We start from the raw sequence: 11,912 nt of genomic DNA, 5'->3' as shown, positions 1-11,912 counted from the left end.
TTAACAATATTTATTCTTCCAATCCATGAGCATGGAATGTTTTTTCATTTCTTTGTGTCTTCTTCAATTTCCTTCATAAGTTTTCTATAGTTTTCAGCATACAGATCTTTTACATCTTTGGTTAGCTTTATTCGTAGGTATTTTATGGTTCTTGGTGCAATTGTGAATGGTATCCGTTTCTTTATTTCTCTTTCTGTTGCTTCATTATTGGTGTATAGAAAGGCAACCAATTTCTGTACATTGATTTTGTATCCTGCAACTTTGCTGAATTCATGTATCGGTTCTACCAGCTTTTTGGTTGAGTCTTTGGGTTTTCCATGCAGCGTATCATGTCGTCTGCAAAAAGTGAAAGTTTGACTTATTCTTTGCCAATTTGGATGCCTTTTATTTCATTTTGTTGTCGGATTGCTGATGCTAGGACTTCCAACACTATGTTAAACAATAGTGGTGAGAGTGGACATCCCTGCAGTATTCCTGATCTCAGGGGAAAGCTCTCAGTTTTTCCCCATGAAGGATGATATTAGCTGTGGGCTTTTCATAAATGGCCTTTATGATGTTTAGGTATGTTCCTCTATCCTGACTTTCTTGAGGGTTTTTATTAAGGAAGCTGTATTTTATCAAATGCTTTTTTTTTTTGCATCTATTGACAGGATATGGTTCTTATCCTTTCTTTCATTAATGTGATGTATTACATTGATTGATTTGCAAATATTGAACCAGCCCTGCAGCCCAGGAATGAATCCCACTTGATCATGGTGAATAATTCTTTTTAGATGTTGTTGAATTCGATTTGCTAGTATCTTGTTGAAAAGTTTTGCATCCATGTTCATCGGGGATATTGGCCTGTAATTCTCTTTTTTTTGTGGGGTCTCTGTCTGGTTTGGGAATCAAGGCAATGCTGGATTCATAGAATGAGTCCGGTAGCTTTCCTTCTGTTTCTATTTTTTGGAAGAGAAGCTTGAGAAGGGTAGGTATTAACTCTGTTATAAATGTCTGGTAGAACTTCCCTGGGAAGCCATCTGGCCCAGGACTCTTATTTGTTGGGAGATTTTTGATAACTGATTCAATTCTTCACTAGTTATGGGTTTGTTCAAATTTTCTACTTCTTCCTGTTTGAGTTTTGGTAGTGTGTGGGTGTCTAGAAATTTGTCCATTTCTTCCAGGTTGTCCAGTTTGTTTGCATATAATTTTTCACAGCATTCCCTGATAATTGCTTGTATTTCTGAGGGATTGGTTGTAATAAATCCATTTTCATTTGTGATTTTATCTATTTGGGTCCTCTTTCTTTTCTTTTTGAGAAGTCTGGCTAGGTGTTTATCAATTTTGTTGATTTTTTTTAAAAAAACAGCTCTTAGTTTCAATGATCTGTACTACTGTTTTGTTTTGTTTTGTTTTGTTTTTTGGGTTTTTTTGGTGGGGAGGATTCTATATTGTTTATTTCTGCTCTAATCCTTATTATTTCTCTTCTTCTGCTGTTCTTGGGGCTCCTTTGCTGCTCCGCTTCTAGTTCCTTTAGGTGTGCTATTAGAATTTATATTTGGGATTTTTCTTGTTTTTAAGATAGGCCTGGATTGCAATGTATTTTCCTCTTAGAACTGCCTTTGCTGCATTCCAAAGGGTTTGGACTGTCATGCTTTCATTTTCATATTTTTCCATATACTTTTTAATTTCTTATTTAATTGCCTGGTTGACCCATTCATTCTTTAGTAGGATTTTCTTTAACCTCCATGCATTTGGACGTTTTCCAAGTATTTTCCTGTGGTTGATTTCAAGTTTCATAAGATTGTGATCTGAAAATGTGCATGGTATGATCTCAGTTCTTTTATATTTATTGAGGGCTGTTTTGTGACCCAGTATGTGATCTATGTTGGAGAATGTTCCATGTGCACTCTAGAAGAATGTGTATTTTGCTGCTCTTGGATGAAAAGTTCTGCATATATCTGTCAACTACATCTGGTCCATTCAGGGCCATTGTTTATTAATATTTCTGCCTAGATGATCTGTCCATTGTTGTAAGTGAAGTATTAAAGTCACCTGAAATTACTGTGTTCTTATCAATAAGATTGCTTGTGTTTGTAATTGTTTTATATATTTGGGTGCTTTCAAACTGGATGCATAATCATTTATCGTTTTTAGTTCTTGATGGATAGACCCCATAATTATGATATAATGTCCTTCTTCATCTCGTTACAGTCTTTACTTTAAAATCTAGTTTGTCTGATATAAGTATGGCTACTCCAGCTTTCTTTTGACTTCCAGTAGCATTATAGATGATTCTCCATCCCCTAACTTACAGTGTAAAGGTGTCCTCGGGTCTAAAATGGGTCTCTTCACATCACACAATCACCTTGCTGCTGATTACATGGTCTGGGGTCTCTGCCTTCTCCCCTTCTCCTCCCCCTGCCTCCCTGCCTGCCTCCCTCCCTCCCTCCTTGCAACAGCCCTCCAGCTTGGGGTGGCTTGCTAGAGTAGGTGTGAAGGTTTCAGGTCACAGCCTGTGGGACTACTGCTGGGTGTGTGGGGGTGCTCCAGCTGCACCCCTGCTTTTTTTAAATCTTAAATGATGCCCCCCCACCACACCCCCCCAAGCCATTGTCCCTTCTTCACTTTCCACCACCACCCTTGGCCGAAGCATAGATTGTAACCCCCTCTGCTCCCCTCTGAAATTGGCCTTTGGTGAGGAATTCAGGGCTCTCCCCATATCTTCTCCCCCACCTTAATCGAGGGGTGCTGCTTTTCCCTTCCTCCTCAACTCCCTTTTTGTACCATCACCACCCAACACTTTCCACAATACTTCCTTGCTTTGGCCAGAAGCCATCAGGTAAGGTTGGAAAGAGTCTCTGACTTCCCTCATTTAGTTTTGGAACCACATTTACTCACTCTCCACCAGCCTGGGAATGAATATTGGGTCCTCAGCCCTGCCACCCTCTGCTGTCATCGTCAGCTGATGCAGTTTTTTAGCTCAGGTTTTGATAAAGTGAAAAGAACAGTCACAAGGGGTACTCACACCTGCCAGCTCTCAAAGTTCTTGGTGGTTAAACTTGGAGAAAGGCCATAGAAGACACTTGTAAGCACACACGATCCCTCCGAATGAATTTTCTTTTCCTGTAATTGCTTTTGCTTTTAAACATTGAAGAAGTTTTACACAGGGTTCTCATGTGGTCATCTTGCAATCCATTTGGGTCTAGTTTGGAATGTGGCAACTGGAACAAAAAGAACCTTGAATTCGGTGCATACTTTGGTTTTGGTGCTGCTGTTTCTCACAGTCCTCAGCAGGGATTGAAAAAGAACTCGGTGTGCACAGCAGATCCCCGAAATTGGCTGGCTTGACTTCCTGGCAAATTGCTGCGTTTTTCCACTTTTCTGCTCAGGGCCACTAAATGCTGAGATGTGGATGCATACCGAAATAAAAGCAATTCGTTGTGTTCTAAAAAAATAAATAATAAAATAAAATAAAATAAAATAAAATAAAATAAAATAAAATAAAATAAAATGGGTCTCTTGTAGACAGCAAATAGATGGGTCTTGTTTTTTAATCCATTCTGATACCCTAAGTCTTTTGATTGGAACATTTAGTCCATTTACATTCAGCGTTATTATTGAAAGACATGGATTTAGTTTCATTGTGTTATCTGTAGGTTTCGTGCTGTAGGTTCAATGCTCCGAGACATTGTAGTGATGTCTCTGTCCCTTTGTGGTCTTTGCAACATTCCACTCACAGAGTCCCCCTTAGGATCTCTTATAGGGCTGGTTTAGTGGTGATGAACTCCTTCAGTTTTTGTTTGTCTGGAAAAACCTTTATCTCTCCTTCTATTCTGAATGACAGGCTTGATGGATAAAGGATTCTTGGCTGCACATTTTCCTATTTAGCATATTGAATATTTCCTGCCACTCCCTTCTGGCCTGCCAAGTTTCAGAAGATAGGTCTGCTACTACCCTTATGTGTCTACCCATGTAGGTTAAGGCCCATTTGTCCCTAGCTGCTTTCAGAATTCTCTCTTTACCTTTGTATTTTGTCAGTTTCACTATGACATGCCATGCAGAAAATCGATTCTTGTTATGTCTGAAGGGAGTTGTCTCTGCCTCCTGGATTTCAATGTCTGTTTCTTTCCCCAGATTGGGGAAGTTCTCAGCTATGATTTGTTCAAGTACACCTTCCACCCTTTTCTTCTTCTTCTGGGACTCCTATGATACAGATATTATTATGTTTCATTGAATCACTTAGTTCTCTAAGTCTCCCCTCATGCTCTAGAATTTTTTGTCTCTTTTCCCAGCTTCATCTTTTTCCACAATTTTATCTTCTATTTCACTTATTATCCCCCTCTGCCTCTTCAATCCTCGCTGCCACCACATCTAGTTTATTTTGCACCTCATTTACAACATTTTTTAATTCATGGTTTCTTGATCTCTGCAGGAATAGATTCTCTGCTGTCTTCTATGCTTTTTTCAAGCCCAGTGATTAATCTTATGACTATTATTCTAAATTCTTGAACAGATGTATTGTTTATATCTGTTTTGATCAATTCTTTAGCTGTCATTTCTTCTTGGAATTTCTTTTGAGGAGAATTCTTCTGTTTCATGATTTTGGTTAGTTTTCTGTCCCTTATGTGTTTCAAAAGCTTGTTATGTGCAAGCACTACTATATTAAAGAGGGGTCATACACTGTCGAGGACCTGGCCCTTCAGGAGATGTTTTTGGAATGTTTTATGTGCTCTCTCTTGTTTGAACTCTGGTTGCTTTATCTCCCTATTCGTAGTGATGTTTTGGGCCCTCCACCAGGTGTGCTTTGATTTGTTCATTGAAGTAGCCCTGGAAAAAAAATTAAAAACAAAAAAACCCCGTAAACAAACCAAAAAAAATGGGGGAGGGAGTGAAGTGTTGGTGGAAGAGGCCTCATCCCACACAAAGAGAGAAATAACAAGGGTAGGGAAAAAGAAAGGAAAAGAAAATTGACTAGGCAGAGAAACCATATGGCTTAATCCAGAGAGAGAGGGGGGAAAGTAAAGAAGGAGATATAGAATAGGTATAAAGAGAATAGATTAAATATGTCTGCTTAAACAAACCAACAACCAGAATAACCAGACTGGAGGAGGGAAGAAACACAAAGGATAAAAGGAAGAAAAAAAATATATATATATATATATACATACACACACACATACACAAATTAAATTAGAAAATGCAAAACCACTTGGTGCCTTGGAACCAGTGGCAGTGCTGGTCTGGAGGAGGGGCTGTCTGGTTGGTCAGCGTCAGGTAGATATCCCCTTAACAGGTGCTGAAGGGAGTGGTTTGGTGTAGGCAGGTCCTGCCTCCACCGTGGGTCTGCTGTCCATTCCCTGAAGCACCACTTTGTTGATGATGGGGAGAAAAATGGTGACACCCAGTCTCTCCTCCCCAGATTGGGTGTCCCAAACCCAATCCTGAACTCTGTCCTGAACTCTGTTCAGGCAGCCCTCCAGTGCTGTGCAAGCACAAATAGGCCCGTTTTTTGTTTGTTTGTTTTGTTTTGTTTTGTTCTTTGGCTCCACAGTCTTCCGCACCTCCCTGGAGCTCATCTGGGATTCAAACCCAGATGTTTTAAAGGATCCTGCTCCACGCACCCCGATTCCAGGGAAGTGCCACTCCACCCTGCCAATAAATGGCCCCTTACTGGTGGGCACAGGCATGGTCCTTTTTCCTTTGAATGGTTATATACCTTCTTCCCACAGCACTCAAGGCAGGGGGTTGCTTTCTCCCACTGCAAACTGTACTTCTGAACCAGTTACTGAGCCCAGGCAGGCTCCCCTCCTCCCCAGGTTGCAAACTGGACAGCCAGCCCCAGTCCAGAGAAAGCTCCACAGTTAGAGATTGGATCTTTCTCCGTTTTTTTTCTGACCCCCTGTCCATGGTTTTTCTCTTGTATAAACACAGTCCTGCACTTCCACAGCCTCTCTTTCTCTTCCCTTTGCCTCTCTGCAGAAGGGGGATCCCTTCCCTCTGTGCTTACACCACCCATTTTATCTTTCCGAGTTCACAATCATGCACATATAGCCTACCAGGTTGTCCTCGTCGTCCCCTGGAGACATCTCTGTCACTCTGCAGCCCAGACTCTTGGAATTCAAAGTCCTCTGGCCTCTAGACTGCTGTGTTTGAGGGAGGAGGGAACTTCAAGTCCTCCTACTTCTCCACCATGTTGGATTTCACACACCAGCTCCCACCACGACTCTTCTTGGGCAGCAGACAGCCTCGTTGGGAGCCATGCTCTCAAGTCTCCAGCTCAACCACTCCACCTACATCAGAACAGGAGCCCCCTACTTACATAAATCTCAAGTAAATCTTACCTGCGGCAGTGAGGAGCCTCACAGGCCTGCAGCCTGGCTGCAGGGCAGAACCAGCCAATTAGTTTTTATTTTTTTATTTATTTTTTTAATTTATTTTTCAACGTTTATTTATTTTTGGGACAGAGAGAGACAGAGCATGAACGGGGGAGGGGCAGAGAGAGAGGGAGACACAGAATTGGAAACAGGCTCCAGGCTCTGAGCCATCAGCCCAGAGCCTGACGTGGAGCTCGAACTCACGGACCGCGAGATCGTGACCTGGCTGAAGTCGGACGCTTAACCGACTGCGCCACCCAGGCGCCCCAAGTTTTTAAAGTGCCAATAGATCTTTGTATCCTAGGGATCAAGTGTAAGTTTACATCAGATAACAAAAATAATAGTTTTTCACTCTTTTCAGTAAAAGAATTTTTTTCATATACCATCAGCATATTAGGGGTTTTATTCAGTCTGAAAGCAGTCTTAGTCACTCAAAAAAGTTTTGTTCATAGTCTCTTGGCTTAAGTTTTTTAAAAAGTTGATTACTTGGGGGCGCCTGGGTGGCGCAGTTGGTTGAGTGTCCGACTTCAGCCAGGTCACGATCTCGCGGTCTGGGAGTTCGAGCCCCGCATCCGGCTCTGGGCTGATGGCTCAGAGCCTGGAGCCTGTTTCCAATTCTGTGTCTCCCTCTCTCTCTGCCCCTCCCCCGTTCATGCTCTGTCTCTGTCCCAAAAATAAATAAACGTTGAAAAAAAATTTTTTTTAAAGTTGATTACTTGAAATCATTTAAGAAATGTTTGCACTCCAGGGAGAGGGGTTCAGAATGGCAGCATAAGAAGTTCATTCTGAATAAATGGATGGGCCTTGAGGGTATTAAACTAAGTGAACTAAGTCAGATGGAGGACAAATACCACATGATTTCATTATTGTATGGAATCTAAAAAAAAACCCAAATAAAAGACAATATAAAAACAAACTCAGATACAGAGAACTGCTTGATGATTACCAGAGGGGAACTGTGTTGAGGGTGGGCAAAATGGGTAAAGGGGGTATATATATGGTAATAGATGGTAACTAGACTTTTTGTGGTGATTACTTTGTAGTGTATACAGGTATTGAATTTTAATGCTGTACACCTGAAACTTATGTTCTTTACAAATTTTACTCCAATAATAAAAAAAATATGCTTGCATTCCCATCAGTTGTCAGTAGATGACAGCATAGGACATTAGTCACACTCCAGTAGAGAGAGTCATTATATATGAACATACACCGGCTGATTTTGTTGATATGTTTCCAGCCTGTCTGTGTGTGAAATTAAGCTACAAATCAATGACAATGAGACAACTTTTTAATTCTACTCCTGAAACTAATATAACACTCTATGTTAACTAACTAGAATTTAAATAAAAACTTGAAAAAAATATAGTGGACTGCTTAAGGAAATATAAAAGCACAGAAAAATACTAATTCAAAGGGATACATGAACTTCAATGCTTACAGCAACATTATTTCCAAGAGTCAAATTATGGAAACAGCCCGATGAACTGGAACTGATGAATGGATAAAGAAGTTGTTGTATATATACACAGTGGAATATTATTCAACTGTAAAAAAGAATGACATTTTCCCATTTGCAGTGACATGGATGGAGCGAGAGACTATTATACTAAGTGAAATAAGTCAGAGAGAGACAAATACCATGTGGTGTCACTCATATATGAAATTTAAGAGACAAAACAAAAGAGTAAAGGTGGGGAGAGAGAGGAAAAAAAACCCAAGAAACAGACTCTTAACTATAGACAACAAAATGATGGTTACCAGTGGGGAGGTGGTGTAGGGATGGGTGAAATAGGTGATGGGGATTAAGGTGCACACTTATGTTGAGCACTGGGTGTTGTATGGAAGTGCAGCATCACCATATTGTACACCTGAAACTAATATTACACTGTATGTTAGTCAACTGGAATTTAATTCAAACTTAAAAAAAAAAAAGTATAAATATTTCAAAATTAAGCAACATATTGCAAATGACCACTAGTTCAAAGAAGAATTCACAGTGAAAGTAAAAACTATTTTAAGTTTAATAATAAAAACAATTTCGAAATTTGGGAGACACATTTAAGCATAGTTTAGGAGGAAAATGTAAAGCTTTAAACATACCTGTTTTAAGAGAAGAAAGTGAAGTCTACAATTCCACATTCAGAAAAGGAGAAAGAAAGCCAATTAAATCTAAAGAAAAATAGAAGAAAGGCAATGATAAAGAGCAACAATCAGTGAACAGAAAACAGACACATAATAGAGAAAATTAAAAAAGCCAGAAATTTAATAAAACAATGACTCTTCTAGCAAGACTTATTAAGGGAAAAAAAAGATAAAAACAATTTTTCAATATCTGAAGCAAAAAAGTGACATCTCTAACAGGAGGTATATGCTTTGGAGGGGCATGAGTTTTGAAAACCAGGATGATTCTTAACTCAATGTGAGTCTTATTTTTTCACACATGAGCTGATACCTGGGGAGACAGAGAAACTAGCTCCTGTATGGCTGTGTGGACTCCTGCAAGAACTACGGCTAACTTTCCTCCTGCAGAAGAAGTGTATTGACAGCTGTTTCACTATTCCTATATCATTTTGGGTTTTTGTTTGTTTTTTAATAGAATTTATTGTCAAATTAGCTAACATACAGTGTATACAGTGTGCTCTTGGCTCTGGGGGTAGATTCCTGTGATTCATCACTCACATACAACACCCAGTGCTCCTCCCAACAAGTGCTTTCCTTAATACCCATCAACCATTCCTCCCCCACCCTGTGTCCCCCCATCAACCCTCAGTTTGTTCTTTGCATTTAGAGTTCCTCACGGTTTGCCTCCCTCTCTGTTTGTAACTATTTTTCCCCTTCCCTTCCCCCATGGTCTTCTGTTAAATTTCTCAAGTTCCACATATGAGTGAAATCATATATTTGTCTTTCTTTGACTTATTTCACTTAGCATAATACATTCTAGTTCCATCCACATTATTGCAAATGGCAAGATTTCATTCTTTTTGATCACCGAATAGTATTCCCTTGTATACATATACCACATCTTCTTTATCCATTCATTAGTTGATGGACATTTGGGCTCTTTTCACAATTTAGTTATTGTTGAAAGCACTGCTATAAACATTGGGGTTAATGTGCCCATATGAATCAGCACTCCTGTATCCTTTGGATAAATTCCTAGTAGTGCTATTTCTGAGTTCTAGGGTAGTTCTATTTTTAATTTTTTGAGGAACCTCCACACTGTTTTCCAGAGCAGCCACACCAGTTTGCATTCCCACCAACTGTGCAAGGGGTTACTGTTTCTCCACTTCTATATCATTTTGAATAGATCCCTGCTAAGGAAATGTAGCCTCTGTTGTGTGTTGGCAAGACATGAAACTTATAAGGCTGAGGCTCATAGGGAAAAAATGGTTTACCAAAATTCCCAATATGTATGGGAATGGGCAGAGGCTACTAGTATGAGCCACAAAGGGTTCCCAGTGGCCTGCTCGGCAAAGGACCTCAGCAGGTTGTGTTGCTGAAGAAACCAATGTCTAGCACAGCTACCTCAAACACCCCCACCATTTTTGACTCAGAGTTTCCACCCCATAGATTTTTGCATTTGCAAATTCTAGCTGCCCAAATCCCTCTTGGATCCCTTCCCCCATTCCCACTAGATCCCATGAACCACACTGGTAGCCCATAGTCTCTGTGATGGCAAGATGGCAGCCTAGACCATGACAGCTGACCCTACCACCATAGGCACATTTGAGACTAACCCTTCCAGTTGTACAACTATATAGCTATACATGTCACTGGCCTGGCTGCCATCACCAGACTATGCCATGTGCATACCCATGGCAAGACACTGGATCCACAGGAGCAAATGCCAACAGCCATGGCCTACATAGCTGTTTGTGGACCCAGACTGGTCCCATCTCCTGTCACTGGCCTGTATTGCTGTGCTCAAATACAGCTAACCCATGCAGCTGTGCACCTGCACTAATCCAACTTGACTCCAATTACCAACTTCCACTGCCTTATGCACACCTGTGGCAAGACCCAGTAGCCACAGAAGTGCATACCCACAGCCAGAGCCCCCATAGCTGCAAGTGTGACTGAAGTTGACCTCAGCCCTTGCTCCTTGCCCAACACCTTGTCAATTCATGTATGTCTGCAACTACTCCTGCCACTACACAGCTGAGTGTGTGCATAAGACAACTCCAACTATAACCCCCACCTGCTATGGCCTATAGCAGCTAGACCAGGAGGCAACACTAAGGATACAAGCAACACTTGTAGCTACTGCAGACCCCCCCACAGAACTTATGAAGAACCACGTATTTGTTGATGTTGTGGATTCCAGCAGCCTGAGTCAATGAGACATCACATCTACCCCAGTCTAGGAGCCAGCACACACTTCTGCATGTGGCACCCTGTATCACTACCTGGGGTCACTACCTACAGCACTCTCTATTGTGCCCCCACCCACAGGTGAAGGTCTTTCTTTACTGAAGTCAGTCTCTAAAGTATGGTAGAGGTGAATGCTTCTTCAAATATGTGGAGGTATGTAAAGATATGTAAAGATAAAGGCATTACAAAAGTCAGGGAAACACACCATCCCTAAAAGAACACAGTCAACTTCTAGTAACTGACCCTAAAGAAATAGAAATACATAAATTGCCTGACAAACAATTCAAAATAATTATTTTAATTTTTTTTTAATCTTTGAAGGAGAGAGGGACAGAGCATGAGCGGGGGAGGAGCAGAAAGAGAGGGAGACACAGAATTCGAAGCCGGCTCCAGGTTCTAAGCTGTCAGCACAGAGCCTGATGTGGGGCTCGAACCCACAAACCATGAGATCATGACCTGAGCCAAAGTCAGACGCTCAACCAACTGAGCCACCCAGGCGCCCCTCAAAATAATTATTTTAAAGATGATCAGAGGGCTACAAAAGAACATAGATATACAACTTAACTATATCAGGAAAACAATAAAAGAGCAAAATGAGATAGAAAACAAACAATAAAAAGCAAAAAGAGAACATAAGAAAAGAACCAAACAGAATTCTAGAAGTGAAGAATACAAAGACTGAACTAAAGAGTTTAATAGAGAGCTTCAACATCAAACTGGACCAAACAGAAGAATCAGTGAACTAGAAAACATTTGAAACTATCCAGTCAGAAGCGAAAAAAGTTTAAAAAGTGAAAAGAAGTGAAGAAAGCCTATGGGACTTATGGATGTTGTTAAGGGACATTGCATTATTGGAGTCTCAGAAGGGGAAGAGTGGAAGAAATGAGCAAAAGCCTTATTTAAATAAAAGCTGAGAATTTCCCAAAAGTGGTGAGAAATTTGGCCATCCAAATTCATGAAGCTTATAGGTTCCCAAATTCAATCAAAGAGATCTTCTCCAACACACATTATAATACAACTGTCAAAAATCAAAGAGGGGCACCTGTGTGGCTCATTTGGTTAAGCGTCTGATTCTTGACTTGAGCTCAGATCATGATCTCACAGTTTCATGAGTTTGAGCCCTACATCAGGCTCTGTGCTGGCAGTGAGGAGCCTAGTTGGGATTCTTTCTCTCCATTTTTC

The 11,912-nt window shown here is 40.7% G+C and overlaps 1 non-coding gene across 1 annotated transcript; it reads right to left on the bottom strand.

The window, feature by feature from the left end:
* Positions 1-11,143: 11,143 nt before the first annotated feature.
* TRNAQ-UUG (transfer RNA glutamine (anticodon UUG)) lies at positions 11,144-11,228 on the bottom strand. The gene has a single exon. It is a non-coding gene; the product is annotated as a tRNA-Gln (tRNA).
* Positions 11,229-11,912: the final 684 nt, after the last annotated feature.

The sequence above is a fragment of the Lynx rufus genome, unplaced genomic scaffold (genome assembly GCF_022079265.1).
Source record: "Lynx rufus isolate CCGP_SWC_20201006 ecotype Redwood Valley unplaced genomic scaffold, mLynRuf1.p SCAF_2, whole genome shotgun sequence".
NCBI classification, from domain to species: Eukaryota; Metazoa; Chordata; class Mammalia; order Carnivora; family Felidae; genus Lynx; species Lynx rufus.
The sequence above is the reverse complement of the archived record's forward strand: the minus strand, read 5'-3'. Positions and strand labels throughout refer to the sequence as shown.